This window comes from Leptonychotes weddellii, chromosome 7 (assembly GCF_054177405.1).
Source record: "Leptonychotes weddellii isolate Sample4059 chromosome 7, ASM5417740v2, whole genome shotgun sequence".
In the NCBI taxonomy this organism is placed as follows: Eukaryota; Metazoa; Chordata; class Mammalia; order Carnivora; family Phocidae; genus Leptonychotes; species Leptonychotes weddellii.
Genome location: NC_138375.1, coordinates 94,713,990 through 94,729,328, shown reverse-complemented (window position 1 = coordinate 94,729,328; position 15,339 = coordinate 94,713,990). Strand labels below are relative to the sequence as shown.

Below are 15,339 nucleotides of genomic sequence, written 5' to 3'. Positions count from 1 at the left end.
CTCTCTTTCTGGTCTCTTACCAGAAAAAGCTGCTTTTGTAGAAGTCTGAGCCAGAGCTACAGGCCTAGTTTGCCGCAATAGGGAAAATAATTTTAGAATCAGGACATTAAATCTCCTTCTACTTTGAGTCTCTTAAATATCAGTGTTGATTTCAGCCTTCCCCATGGAGGAAAGAGACACTGACTGGCAGGGTGGTGAGTGGCTTTAACACCAGCCTGGAAAGGAGCTGTACTAGGTTGAAATATCTGCACTATCACATAACAATGGCTGAATTTACTGACCACTCACCGTACTGATCACTTTGACACATTATTTAATCCTTGATGGAGTATTCTGATGATTATTCCTGTATTCCAGATGGGGAAGTTAGAGCAGAAAGGTAAAGGGACTTGCATTGTGTCTTGAAAGTAAATGGCAGATCTGGGATGAGACCAAGCAGTTGGACTTCACAGTTCATGCTCTTGACTACATGACCTCAGGCAAGGGAATGACCCTCTCAGCAGCTCCATTTCCTCCTCAGTAAAGTGAATGGAGGAGCAACCACTTCCTTGGATTGTTAGGAAAAGTCACTGGGATACTAGATGAAAGCACCTGACACATCGTAGGTGCTTAGGATATGTCCTGCCCGTTCTTTCCCTTCCCTCACACAACCTGATTGCAGAGCGTCACCTCTTGAGCAATCCTTTAGAAATATAAAGCTAAAATTAATCCAAACCATGCCAGAGCCAATGACAATAAGGTCGATTTATTCAGACTTGTTATCTTGTTTCAATAAGAGACCTGTCTCCCGTTTCGTTTCGTCAGCAGACCCAGAGAGCCAACCCAAACTGAAAACACACGCAGTGCTTGCGAACCCATTACTGAAACACAACAGACACTTCAAGAATCAGGAAATTCCTTTCTAAAATGATTTGCTTCTTAGCCACAGCAGACAGGGTTAGACGACACAGCAATGCAGCTGTGGTCTTCAGGGCGCACAGTGGGTCTTCACGCTCTGGGGCAAATGGAGATCCAGGGCTGCGCTTGCCAGCCTGGCACCGACACTCCGGGGACAAGATATGCACGGCCCTGCCTTCCAAGCTGAGAGCCATAGCAGGCAGGACACCGTGAGCATGTCAAGTTAAGGGAATCTTTTTTTGTTTTTTTTTAAAGGCCCATCACTGTTTTTCTTTCTTTAAATTGTAGACGCCGAAAAATTATGCAGACACCTCAGCTGTGGACTATTTGATCTGACACTTGGCCTGGCTCCCTTGTTGATCCAAGATGTGAAGCATGTGGTCCATGCCTTGCAGTTGTTTCACTGCTTTTACTCAAAAAAGAGAAACCGGATACAACAATTGAATTTCTCTTCTCTTCGGTTTTAACTGGGTCCCTATCTGGATCCATCTTTGATGCTCAAATAGTAAGATGACAGTTATGGACCACAACGCCGTAAGATGACGAGTTCATGTAACCAGGTGGGTGGATTTAATAGTTCCCCCCCACACCCTCTTTTTTGGCCCTGCTGAAAGCTTTAGGAGGCCCTGTGGTTGTGGTTTTCTCAAGGGTTTGGCAGTTCTGCTTGGGTCTGGTGTGTCAGCGCTTCACATGCTTTTGTGGAAACATTGCCACAGCTGTCCTCTCATCTTGCTTGTCAGTGGGCTTTTAGTAAGAGGAGAAGGAGTGTCTTGCTGGAGTCTTCCACCCATTCACGTTGGACATCTGTCCTGAGTATGTGCTCTTCCTCTCCACCGAGGAAGTTTGCTCACTCTGCTTCTTCAGAGATTAGTTTTCCTAAAAAAGGGGAGTCTCCTGCGGGTTCTCTTTGAATACCAGTCGCATGGTTTCTGATCCCTGGCAGGTAGGGAGTACATTGCCTCTCCCCAGAAAACGCACGGATTATAAAAACATGAGTTAGTGGGCAGTTCGCATTTCTTCCTGAGTGCAGGGGAAAAATGCAGGCCTGGCCAACATTCCAAAGGGAAGGAGAATTTCCCAAACGCTCCTAAGCTGAGGAGTTACAACCGTTGCTTAATGGAAACAAACGCAATTCCTAAAGTCCTATCCTTCCTGCAGGTGGGCCAGGAAGGCTGAAAAGCACCAGAAATCTTAATAAAATGCAGACATGTCTTCATTCTTCTCCACGTCAGTGCTCATTTATCACAACACTGATTTAAACATCCGGTTGCTGTCACTCAGCCCAGGTGATGACATCGTTCCGCTTCAGACAAACCCTGAAACAGTGTTCATCCTTCTAAAAAGCAATGGGTGCCGGGTCTCAAGTGCCACTTCCTGGCAGCATGTATAAATAAGTACTATGCTCACAACTCAACAGTATATAGCGAGGAGACTGAATGAAGTCATAGCCAGTCTGTGCTGTCAGAAGTTAAGTAATGGTTAAGCCACGGTGGGGCTCAGGGGAAGGAGGTGATTCCCGGATGAGAGAGTTAGTGGGAACTTCTGTGGGGGTGGATAATATTTCGTTTCTTGACCTGCATGGTGTCATAAGGTGTGCTTAATTTTTCATTTTATGAAAATCAGCCAAACCGTACCCTTACGATACACACACTCAAATAGTTTTTTAAAGGCTGAAGTAAAATTAAGGGTAGCAGTCATGCAGGTGATTCAATGTGTAGATGCTGCGGAAGGGATGCCTTGTTTAGAAGGGGCTAGAAATACTGACTAATGCTGGACTTTGCTAGAAAATATTTTAGATAAGTGTTTATATTAAAAATTTAATAGTAATAACTAAATATGTAAAACACTCCACAGCTTCAAAGTCAGCAGAAGAAAAAAAAGCAGAATAAAGAAAATTTCCTCAAGTTAATAGAAGGTAGGAAGGATGTGAAGAATGAAATAAAATGCATAGTAAACAGAAACATAAAAAGGTGATAGAAATTACCCCAGATGTATCATTCTCCACAATAAAATATGAATGGATTAAATTCACTTTTTAAAATACACAGATTATAAAATAAGATTAAAACATCCGCAGTCCAGATCTTGGTTCCAAAATACCATTCTCTAATAAAAGTAACCTTGGCTACTTGGAGGCATGCTTGATTTCTGAGTTAGGGGAAGGTAAATAAATACTTATGAGTTCATGATGATATAAATAAATAACTGAATGAATAAATAAGGATGAAGGAAGGATTAGTCTTCCTTACAGAAGAATTCTGATTAATAAATGTAGAAGGAATGAGGAAGATAGAAAATACCATAGAACACCATAATAATTGCTTCAGGCAAGATCCACAAATAATTGCTAAAATTAGTGGGTAAAAGTTTAAGAGAAACAGGATGTTGTATAACTTCAAAGTATCATCCGTTCCCAAAATACAGTGAAGAAACCTGGCAGATAATACCTTAATGAAATGATTCTAGTTAACATCATCAATGGTAAGACATAACAATATCCTGTAAACCCTGATAGGATACACTGTGAAGGGCAAATCTCTCTGGTGTTCTTCCCAAGAAGCATAAACTTAATCCGATCCTGAGAAAATACCAGACAAACCCAAATGGAGGGACATTCTACTAGGCACCTGATCAGTACTCCGCAAAAGTATCAAGTTCATAAAAGATAAGGAGAGATCAAGGAATTGTCACAAATTGGAAGAAACATGACAACTAGGTTGTCACATTCATCCAGACATGAACTGGATCCTAGAGCAGGTTTAGTGAAAAAACTGATGAAATCTATAGTTTAGTTAATAGCATTGCAACAATATTAATTTTTTGTTTTTATAATGTTTCTATGGTTATATAAAATGTCAACGTTAGGAGGAGATGAATAAAGGGTCTATGGGTACTCTGTACTATTTCTATAACTATTGTGTAAGTCTAAAATTATCTCAAAAAGGTTTTTTTTAAAAAGTCAGACTTGATTAAGTTGTAGAGACCTCAATAGCTTTTGAATTTCTCTATTATAATTGACTAATCAGGTTTCTTCCATACTTTTGAGTCACTACTTGTAAAATATTCTTCTAGAAAATATGAATTATCAACTGACTCAATAATAAATAGCTTAGTAGCTTGATAACTATCAAAGAGTGTGAAATTACACCAAAAATAATTTTCCCACCAAAAAAAAAAAAAAAAAAAACCCCACCTGCCCAAACAGGTTTTTAGGGAAATTTTACCAAAACTATAAGAAACAGATAATCCATATATTATAAAAAAAAATTGTTAAGATAATTAAAAAATAGAGGAAAAAATATCTAACTCATTTTTTCAGGGGAGTATAACCTTGATACCCAAATCAGATGAGAAAAGTTTAAGAAAAAATATCTAGCCCCATTGCTTTTATGAAGGTAGGTAAAAAATACTAGAAACTTTGGTTAATGGAAGGCAGTGTGTGCCTGTGAGTGTGCTACTGTGTGTGTTTACTTGCACATGGATCATGCCAACCTGGAATTTATCCCTGGCATGCAACAGGGAATCTATCAGTGCCATTTAGCATTTTCTAAGAGGCTAATGAGAAAATAAAAAAGAATGAAGAAAAGCTCTTCAAAGAAGAAATACAAGTAAATCCATCTGACAGATTATTTCATCATATTTAACCAGAGGAAAACACATTGAAAATGTCGCATTTTTTAGCCAGTTGGGAGAAATGGGAAAGACTGTTATTTGTTGATGTTGCCTGCATGGGTTAAGAATGCAGATTGTTACATTATTCTGGGGAATCTCTTTAAAATAGATTACATTGTGGGGAGCCTGGGTGGCTCAGTCATTAAACATCTGCCTTCGGCTCAGGTCATGATCCCAGGGTCCTGGGATTGATCCCCGCAGCGGGCTCCCTGCTCAGCGGGAAGCCTGCTTCTCCCTCTCCCACTCCCCCTGCTTGTGTTCCCTCTCTCGCAGTGTCTCTCTCTGTCAAATAAATAAATAAAATCTTAAAAAAAAAATAGATTACATTTTTAAATACATGGTTTTTAGTCTCTGAAAATCCACTCCCAAGAGTATGTTTTAAGTAAATAATTGGGCAAGAGTACAAATATCATCTACAAGGATGTTTCTTGCTTAAATGGCATTGACCCACCAAGGGGATGCTGGCTCTTATTTCCTGTCACTTTCAACTTGGGATACCAAATTGGATGTAAGGTGAGGACCTGACACAGCTCCATGGATCAGAAGACAACTCATAATGACTGTATCACCTATTTCTGTATGTTTGGGTTAATATCAGTTGTTAATCCCAAAATATTAGTTATTGACTATTAACAATCAACAGATGGGAGGATCTTAGGAGTAGCCTGAGCCAGTGGTCCTCAAACTTGAGAGTACATCAGAATCACTTGGAGGTCTTGTCAAACCACGGATTGCTGAGACAGCCCCCTGACCAAAGTTTCAGATTTAGTAGACCCACGAATTTACTTTTCTGACAAATTCCCAGGTGTCACTGATGTTGATAGCTGAAGGACCACATTTTGTGAACTACTGCTGTCAGGGAAGCCTCTTGATTCTTTCTCTTTATTTGCAGAGTAATTGACCAGAGAGAAAATAGAAGAAGACTCTAGGACAAAAGCCATTTCTGTTTCCTCCTGTCCTCTGACATCCTGCCTTTATTTTATTTTCAGAGGGACATTAGAGCATCCATTCAGCTTTTGTGCTCTGAAACCTCACTATAATAATCTCCTCTTGCTATAGTAAAAGCAAAGAAGAGTAGGGGCCCCTGGGTGGCTCAGTCGGTTATGCTTCTGATTCTTTTTTTTTTTTTAAGATTTTATTTATTTATTTGACAGAAAGAGAGACAGCGAGAGAGGGAACACAAGCAGGGGGAGTGGGAGAGGGAGAAGGAGGCTTCCTGCTGAGCAAGGAGCCAGATGTGGAACTCGATCCCAGGACCCTGGGATCATGACCTGAGCCGAAGGCAGACGCTTAACCATCTGAGCCACCCAGGCGCCCTATGTTTCTGATTCTTGATTTCGGCTCAGGTCATGATCTCAGGGTGATGAGATGGAGCCCCATGTTGGCTCCACACTCAGTGGGGAGTCTGCTTGAGATTCTCTCTCTCCCATCCCCTCTGCTTTTCCCACCCACCCCCACCAAATAAATAAATCTGTAAAAAAAATAAAATAGAATAAGAAGTAAAACAATCAAACCTGAACAGGCCTAAAATAAGTTCTTGCAGCTCATCTAATGGGATCTACTTACCAAAGTACCAGGATCTTTCCAAAAAACACACAAGGACACTTAACTTTCCCTACCATGTTGACACTAAGGTCATCCTTCTAAGCAGGACTCTGCCTTGTATTAGTATTCAATATCTTGGGTTACATTTTTCCAACAATCTCTCAACTTATAGGCTTCTTATCAAAAGGAAAAGAGAAGTAATGATAAAAGATAACAATAAAAATATAATTTGTCTATTTGACTTGTAACATAACCACTTTGAGAAAAGATACAAAGAAAGAAGCATTTGGCACTTGGACCAAAATGGTGACCAATGGGATCACCTCCATGAGTAGGGATGGTTGGAAATAGAATCTTTTCAGTTGACCTGTTGCCAGAGAACACATCAGTGCTTTGAGCTGATGACTGCACTTCATGGTCTAACTTCACATTTCATTAAATTACAAAATGTAATTCAATATAACTGAGGTAATGAGGCTTAATGTGTTGGCTTGGTACACGTTAGAAGATACAAATCGCTGGCAACCATAATTCAGCCAGTTGGTGTCTAACCCACCATCCTAGGCAGAGCCCACCTGACTTAGAAACCTTTTTGTTCTCCTTTAAGTACTGACATTGTGATTTTATTTATTTAAATGCATCATAAATTTCCAACTCTATATTTGCTAGACCAATTTTTAATCAGAAAAATTGCCACCAATTCTTCCATATTAGTTTTTTTTTTTTTTCCTTTTATCTTTATCAAATAGCTTGGTAGTTAAGAACATAGTCTCAGAACCTTATCAGCTGGGTTTAAATTCTGGCCTTGCCATTTTTAGCAGTGTGACCTTGGGTAAGTCACTTATCTTTTGGGTGAGCCTTATTTTCCTCAATTGTAAAATTTTCTCATTGGATAAATTAATTAATACAGGCAAAGTACTTAGAACAATATCTGGAATTTGGTATGTACTTAATAAATGTTAGCTCTTATTAAATATTAATTCCTTTGATGTTTTGGTAGCAGTTTCTAGGATAATCCTGTTTAGGGACCAGTTCCCCTAAATTAATCCAACCTCATTTCCTAAATGAGTGGGTACCTGTAGGCCTTAAATAAAAGCTGGTTGACACAAGTTGATTATAATACAGGATCTTAAATTTAGCTTCCAACATTATTTTTGGCAGCGTGTAAAAATGGAAAATCTTTTAGCATTAAGTATTGAATAATTCATGGGTGACTTATGTGTCAGGAGCAGTCTCTGGATAGCTGACCTGAAAGGTCCTAGTATGGTTGGGCTTGCTGAGACCTGCCTGCTTGAGAGTTGCTGCTCCTTCCTGGGCTGGACACAATAGGGCCTTATTTCCTTGGGGCCCTGTAGGCTGACAAAAGAGTCCCACCCACCTCTTCTTCAGCAACATCTATAGCCTTCTGCGTGGCCTGAGAGGTGAGAGGCTGTGTGGGTGAAGACCTGGACAATCAGAAAATAGAAGTCTGGGGACTGAAAACTCGTGTTTCATGAAACTGATATATCATGATGAATTCATTCAGATAAATATTAAATATTTGGATGCTGGCCACTGTGATAGATTTTAAGTTCAGTGATGGGCAGTGAGTGATGAATAGCTTTTCAACAATGCATGAGAGGAAGTCCCTAACTAAAAAAAAGGTCTATTTATTTATTTTCCAACTCTTTTAACATAATAATTGACATATAATACTGTGTAAGTTAAGGTGTACAGCTTGTTAATGTTATACACTTACATATTGGAAAATGTTTACCAAAATAGTGTTAGGTAACACCCCCATCATGTCACATAATTACCATTTCTTTTTTGAGGTGAGAACATATATCTACTGTCTTAGCAACTTTCAAGTGTATAATGTAGTCTTATTAACTGTAATCTTCACGCTGTACATTAGTTCCCCAAAACTTAATCTGAAAAGAACTTTTAATTTAGAAAAGAAGATGAGAACTCTCCAAAATTATTTTCCATTCTTTATTTTCATATGCAAATATGAAATATTCTTTCAGCAAATTCATAGTCTGCCAATATACAAAAGTTTATATTATATAATGTGTTCTTACATTATTTATGTAAAACTTCTAATGTCATATCTTCATTCCTTTGCTAAGGAAATGCAGTATCTCGTTTGTGTTTTAATTGCATTTTTTGATTACTAGTGAGAGTGAAAATTTTATTGTCCCTTTGTAATTCTTCTTTTGTGAATTTCTTATTTATGGTTTCTGCTTTTTTATGTATATAGGCATCTCTCTCTCTCTCTTTCTTTCTCTTTTTGCTTTATTTATTTAAGGAATCTCTATACCCAACGTGGGATTCGAATTTAGGAGCCCCAAATCAAGAGTCACATGCTCCACCAAATGAGTCAGCCAGGTGCCCCTAGGCATCTCTCTTTTTAAGTTAAATGACTGTATTGTATGTTACATGTTATGAGTATATCCCTTTTGTTTTCTTTTTGTGTATCATTGATGGTAACATTGTTATTTCACGTATACAAATATAATTTTATGTTGACCAATCTATTATTTTTCCTTTTATGACTCTGCCTTTGATTTGAAGCTTTTAAAACTTTCATCATTCAGTATTTACTAATATATAACAAAACAAGTATGTGCTATATTCTTGGGTGTTTTTTTTTTTTTACAACACTCTTAATCTATGTTAAATATATTTTGAGGTACAGTATGATGGAGAGAAAAATGATTATTTTTTGATTAGCCAGTCAACCTGGTGCTCTTTATTGAATAACCTAACATTACATGTTAATATTTTCAAAGATATTTTTTTCTAGAAAATTACATATTTTATTACTTATTTCCCTTACACAGTTCTGTAATACTTTTTATTCCTTTGTTTCTTGGCTCCATACTTTTGAGCTGTCTCTTCACTTGACAGTAAATTTTTAATGCTATCCTAGATAGAAAGAAGAAAGATAATTGTGGCATGGTTGATCACACACAAAATTTTTTTTAATTCACAGAGCATTATGATAATGCTACATAAATTTTTAGGATTATAGTCAAATTTTAGAACCCATCTATTCAGTTACTATGTTACTATAAGATTTTATTACATTTCAAGTTTTCTTATGCTGTAACAAATTCTAAATATTATGAACTGATGATACTCATCAACCAATTTATTAAGTCTGTATTAGTTTTGAGGAGATTATATATATATATTTTTTAAAGATTTTATTTATTTATTTGAGAGAGAGAATGAGAGAGAGCACATGAGATGGGGGAGGGTCAGAGGGAGAAGCAGACTCCCCGCCGAGCAGGGAGCCCAATGTGGGACTCGATCCAGGGACTCCAGGATCATGACCTGAGCCAAAGGCAGTCGTTTAACCAACTGAGCCACCCAGGCGCCCCCCAAGGAGATTATATTTTTAAATAGCACTTTTCTTATTTTAACAGTATCGTATGGTCATGTCAGAATGACTTAAAAATACGGTAAAATGTAAAGAAAAGTGTAATTATTATGAATTACATAAACTAGAAGAAAGTATTTTAACTTTTTAAATAGGAATAATCTGACAGTTATATTTGAATTACATAGAGTGGGAAGAAACAGAGTTGAAGTTTATAAAACTATTAAACTTTAGCCAAAATTCTTTAAAACTAGATAGAGCAAACCTCGAGCTGTTGGATTCTAAAAATTCATCCCAAGCTAAAAAAGATAAAAATCATTAAGATATTGGGGTTATTTTATTTTTTTTCAGCTGCATGTTTCTTACATGAGAATAAGTTTAAATCTTACAGAAGGTAAAATGTATCAGTTGTCTTTAAAAAAATTTTGGAAGAAAAAGCCAGAAAATAGCTGGAAAGAAAGGAATCCACACAGTGTCACAAAATTTTCCTTGCAGTGCTGAGGCTCATTTACTGACCCCAGGTCAAGATATTCTCCTCATCATGCCCTAATGATAGTTACGTGGTACAGAATATAAGATTGGGCTGTCATATGATGTGGCTTTCCTATCTCATTTTTGCCTCTGGTTGTGTATTTTTCTTTCTTCTGGTTGTGCATATTTTAAAAAAAAAATATCTCAAATGAGAATTTTGGGGTGGTTTTATATCTCTATGGTTCACACAGTTATTTTTATTCTTTGTAGTCTGCTGGGGACAAGGACCATTATCTGTTATTTCCCAATTAATATATCTTCGCTGGGCACGTATTCTCTGCCTAGAACTGTGACAGGCACTCTTCTGGGTGGGTGCTCTCGGGAAAGTGTTAGCAGGCAAGATAAAGATCTCCACCCTTTGTGCCTGTTCCCATAGGCCCACCCCCATGCTGTTTTCCCACAGCTTCTTCTTGATCTTTCAGTATTATTCCTTCCAGACTCCTGAACAACCAGCGAAACGACTCACCACTGCCCAATAATCCACCTCTATTTTTTCCTCAACTATTTCTCTTTCTACACAGAGTTGATGGCTAGATGCATTGCCCCAAACTCCACCCATTAGCAGGATTTTTCTTCACTGCCCTTTCTCTGGTCCATTCTTGAGTAAGACTGTGGTACAGTAAGAGTCCATTTTCAGTGGGTATCTGCATCCCAAACTGACTCATCTATGAATAACCCATCTTTCCCTGCTTCATATGGTCTGAAGGTCTCCCATACAGCATAGATGTGAGCTAAAGGAGAGAAGCTAGTGAAATAGTGTTTGATGACATGGTAATCTGGGCTACTTGATTGTGCAGCTTACTTGGGTCTCTGGCCTTGCTCATTTCTGATTGTGGATGCGCCATTTGCAACTTAAGATGGGCACTATTGTGACTTTATGACCTATGGCTCGGTAGACAGAACCCAGCTAGAATGGACGGCTGTGGCTTCATGGTCGCTCATGGCCCAGGTCTGAAGCTCAGTCTCTTCCAGGGTCTTGTAGCATAGTAAGAGCTGTATTTTGAATGGCGTGTACAGTTCCACACTTCAGATGGCATGACCGTACTCCAGACTCGTAGCAGTCTACATTGTGATTTTCCTGTGGGGGATGACTGTAACTGCCACAGAATGTATCCTTTTGCCACAGATGCCTCTAGTACTATCATGTCTATGGATTTTATTTTACAGGGCTGATTCTACCATGGCTTGTACTTGCTGCTTTGGCTTCCACCTGAGGCTCTCAGCCTTGTGTTGCTCAGTAAATGGATTAGAGCAGTGTTCTCAGGTGTGAGATATGCTGCTTCTAGAACCTGTGCTTCCTTCTTAGTGGCAGGAGGGGTAAGATGCAACAATCTGTCCTTTACTTTAGAGGAATGTCTAAGCATGTCCTGGACCTCTGGACTCTTAAAAACTTCTCTGATGTGGAGGAAATGCAAATCTTCAGAGAGTTTATCTGCCACACTCAGGAGCAAATGTTTTACAATGGCCCTCAAATCCAATGCCATCGTGATATTCTGTGGAATGTACCTTCACACCATATTATGACAGAGGGTTGCAGAACTGACAGAACCCTGAGGCAAGACCTTAAATATTGTCCTTCCTGCTTGAAAGGGAATTGCTTCTGATCCTCCTTCTTGATAGGAATGAGAAAGAATGCATCTGCCCGATTATGTTCCTGAGGCCATGTTGATCTATTTGAGCAGAAATACCAAATCTAGGTAGCCTGTACAATTGGGGCTAATGCTTGGTTGAGTTAGGGGAAGTCCATTCTCATCTGCTAGGATCCACCTGCTTTTTCTAGTGGCCAGACTGATGAATTAAACAGGGATAAGAAGGTGACCGCCACACTAAGTATTTAAGGGTAACACTAATTGTTGGCATTCTACTCAATGATGCAAAAGTCTTTTTTATTTACTCTCTTGAATAGAGTAAGGGGCATTCATCAGTTTCTACTTTGCCTTCCCCATTATAATAGCTATTTCACCATAAGCCAAGGAAACAATGTAGGGTTTCTGCTAACTGCTAAACATGATCCTCCAGAATATACATTTACTGAATGGAGACATGGCCACCAACTGGACCCTTTGTGAACCAGATATGGGACATGACACCATTCATTACCTGGCACTCAGACATCACAACTCTAACAAGGGCTATGATGATGCTTTTAGTCCTTGGCTATCAGAGTTTACATAGAACCTTTGTCAAAGTGTCCTCAAAACATTTGATCATGCCCCTGCCCCAGTATATGGTTACCCAAGAAGAGGATAGTGTTCCCTCCTGATTGGAAGGCTCATTCCTGTACATTCTTGCTATGGTGCGTCAGGTCCTTTCTTATTAGAACATGGCTTCTCTTCCTGTCACTGAGTTTGAATCTAAGTTACAGGCTCAAGTTTAGAAATTGATCTTTATGAAGCAGACTGATGGGGGTTGAGAATTCAACCTTCTCTTGAGCTCTCTTGCTCTTATAACTGAGTACTGGGCCTGGTTCTCAGATTGTTCTGCCCTTCAGCTGCTAGAGTTGAGTGTCTTTCTGTGCTGCCAATAAGACCTTCTAACATTTATATTTGGTCTTATGTTGGAGATTAATCTCCTCAGGATTTTGCTGTCTCTATCCAATATACCAGTAAGACCAGAACAGCCATCGAGTTTCATATTCTTCCTGGTTACTTCTTTTCCCATACTTCTCAGACTATCCTCAGGTATTCCACCAACAAGTGCACTCTCTTTAGCTCGTGTCCCGTTCCATCTCTCTACTGGTGTGATGGTATAACACACCAGGGGCTATTAATACTCTACCTACCACTAGTGATGGGGTTCTCCATGCCTAGCTTGCTGGCAGATAATCTAGTTCAAAAATTCCAATTTAGAGTCTGCTTCCTAGAACCACTGTTGGCATCAACTCTCTTTTATATTTGTTTTTAATCAATTCCCCAGAAAATAGCCTCTGAGGTAGAGATTTGTATGCAGGAAGTTTGCAGAGGAAATGAGAGAAGCAGGGCTGTGGAAAGGAGAAATGAACCACCATGTGGTTGCAATAGAGGTCTTAGCTGGTCTCACTGGCATCTTTGGTACTGTAATGGTGCTTCAGAGATTTCCCAGATTGAGGTGAGGAGGCCACTGGAACCAGTCACTGGATCTCAGCTTCCTTTCTCCACAAATACTGACCTGAGACCCAGCTGTGAACCATTAGCAGTCAACAATCATGACAGCTGAGGAAATGAGTACCTTGGTCCTGAAAGGGGCTTCTGAGTGGTGTATGCCAGATCCATCATCTCATGATCCAAGTATAAAGATCCCAGTGAATGCTACAGCCATTTTAGTCCTCTGTTGAATTTTGAAACTGGCAAATCTATTGAAAAAAATCAGCCAAAGATAAAGAACCTGAAATTTAATGGAACAGGAAAATATCCTGCTGGGACAATATAAGCAAAATCTTTGCTCAGAGATAGATCAGATTTCTTCTGGTTTATCTAAGAATTAACCCGGACTTTTGAAAAAGGAAGTATGTTTTTGAAACATTAAGTAAACTATCTACAGCCTGTGAGGGTAAAGGCTACCAGGGAGGGCTAGAGGTTTTTTGGGTAAGTGTACATTCCTCCAGTTGTTCTCCAGGCAGAAGTTCCAGTTGTATTTGCCAAAGATGACATAAAGTTTCTATAAAGATTGAAGTCTTCTTTTTCCTTCCCTTTTGCTTTCCCTTTCCATTCTCCCCCTCTATGCACATTTATTTCAGTGTGAGTCTATTAAGATGCTCTCAGTTTCCCTTGTGCATGTTATAAACCACTAAAGACTGGGGCTAGTTCATAGTGGCCATGGTTTCTTTTTTCCTAGGGGGGACACAAAAAATTAAGAGCACATCAAGAAACTATAAGGAAACAAATGATTATGGAAATGGAGAATTTAGATTCTTGTAACATTTAACACTATGGAAGTCAGGGGAACATGGTATGCCAACCATAGGGAGAGATCTTTATCAAGTATTCAGCAACAGACCTGTGCATCTGTCAACCAGAATGTTAGTCAGATATTTCTTTAACCAAAGTTTGGAAGATTTTGAGAGAAGATTCAGAATTCTGTGATCTCCATGGCTTTAATTAAGAAAAGCCCCTGATATATTAATTGAATGTAGAAATAAAGTCCTACAGATACATATACATTATGCTAATAATAAAATGCCTAGAGAACCGAAGACGATCATTTACACACACACACACACACACACACACACACTCATACTCCAGGCATGACAGAAAGGTTGACAGATCAACCAGTGACACTCTATAAATTCTAAACTATATTTGAAGTTATCAAATGAAAATAATTACTATTCTCTGCATAATGAAATGTCCTCGGTCTCTGACAGCATAGATCTCAGTATCAAAGTACCTTGGCCTTCATTATGTAAAGAATATTAGAACACTCATCTAAGACAATAAATCAGGGGTTGTAGACTGTCATTCCATAAAATGAGTCTGGTCCATTAATTTTTTTTTTTGGTCTCTAGTGTCTGTTTTATTAATTTCTGAAAAATCAGAAGCCCTGGCAACACCAGGCTTACCCCATGTGGCACAAGAACTCATTATTTCTTCTCAGCCTTCTACTATGTGCTCTTGCCACTCTCTTTAGGGACTTGTAGGTGCAACCCTAGGAAAAAATATCACAGTGGCTAATGAGGCAATTTATAGTAAATGAAAGTTACAAGAAGTTAAGGATAAATTGTATTGTTGCTTACCTAACCTTAAAGATGTGACCAAGAAAAAGAAATTAAATGAAAATCTCATTATACAAGGACTCTTATGTAAAGCAACTAATTTGACCAATCAACCATACGTGTGGTTAATAAATTAGACAATATATTAAGCTAAAGAAAGACAATGCCTTCTAGACACCCATTTTGTGGGAGCTGTTGCTTAATGACATGAATAAGCTGTACAACAAGCAAAACACATACACACACACAATTAGTATTTAGTTTTCTGTAAAGTGGTTAAGATAGACAAAATACTCATAAATAATTATAAACAGCCTTCTTCAAGTTGTAAGATTATTAGCTGGGGCTTACTAACTACAAATACTGAGGGGATCATCACTTGGCAGTTGTACTAAGAACACTCTTATTAACTTAGAACCAATTCCAGGAACTAGAAGTCAAAACCAGCACAATGAACACAAGACTAGAGAGCTGTACTTACAAGGATGAACTTGGGAAACCCAAGCTCTTTGAGATTGTGGAGAGTTCAGAGAATCCGTGAGGTTAGCACATTCACAGTAGCTGCTTTTGAAGGCCTGAGTACAGTTAAGCCATTGGTGTTGTGTGTCAAGAGGTGGCATCAGGTTCCTGGCAA

At 38.7% G+C, this 15,339-nt stretch overlaps 2 long non-coding RNA genes across 3 annotated transcripts in view; one reads left to right on the top strand and one right to left on the bottom strand.

Moving 5' to 3' along the window:
- LOC145722694 (uncharacterized) overlaps positions 1-15,339 on the top strand; it is a 385,737-nt gene that overhangs the window by 341,730 nt on the left and 28,668 nt on the right. The window lies entirely within an intron of this gene.
- Positions 8,815-15,280, bottom strand: LOC115937047 (uncharacterized). Of its 2 annotated transcripts, none has more exons than XR_014147153.1 (4): positions 15,187-15,280; positions 14,553-14,638; positions 13,220-13,343; positions 8,815-9,024 (listed from the first exon to the last, which is right to left on the bottom strand). It is a non-coding gene; the product is annotated as an uncharacterized LOC115937047 (long non-coding RNA). The 2 variants fall into 2 exon arrangements; XR_014147154.1 differs by lacking the exon at positions 15,187-15,280 and adding an exon at positions 14,727-14,966.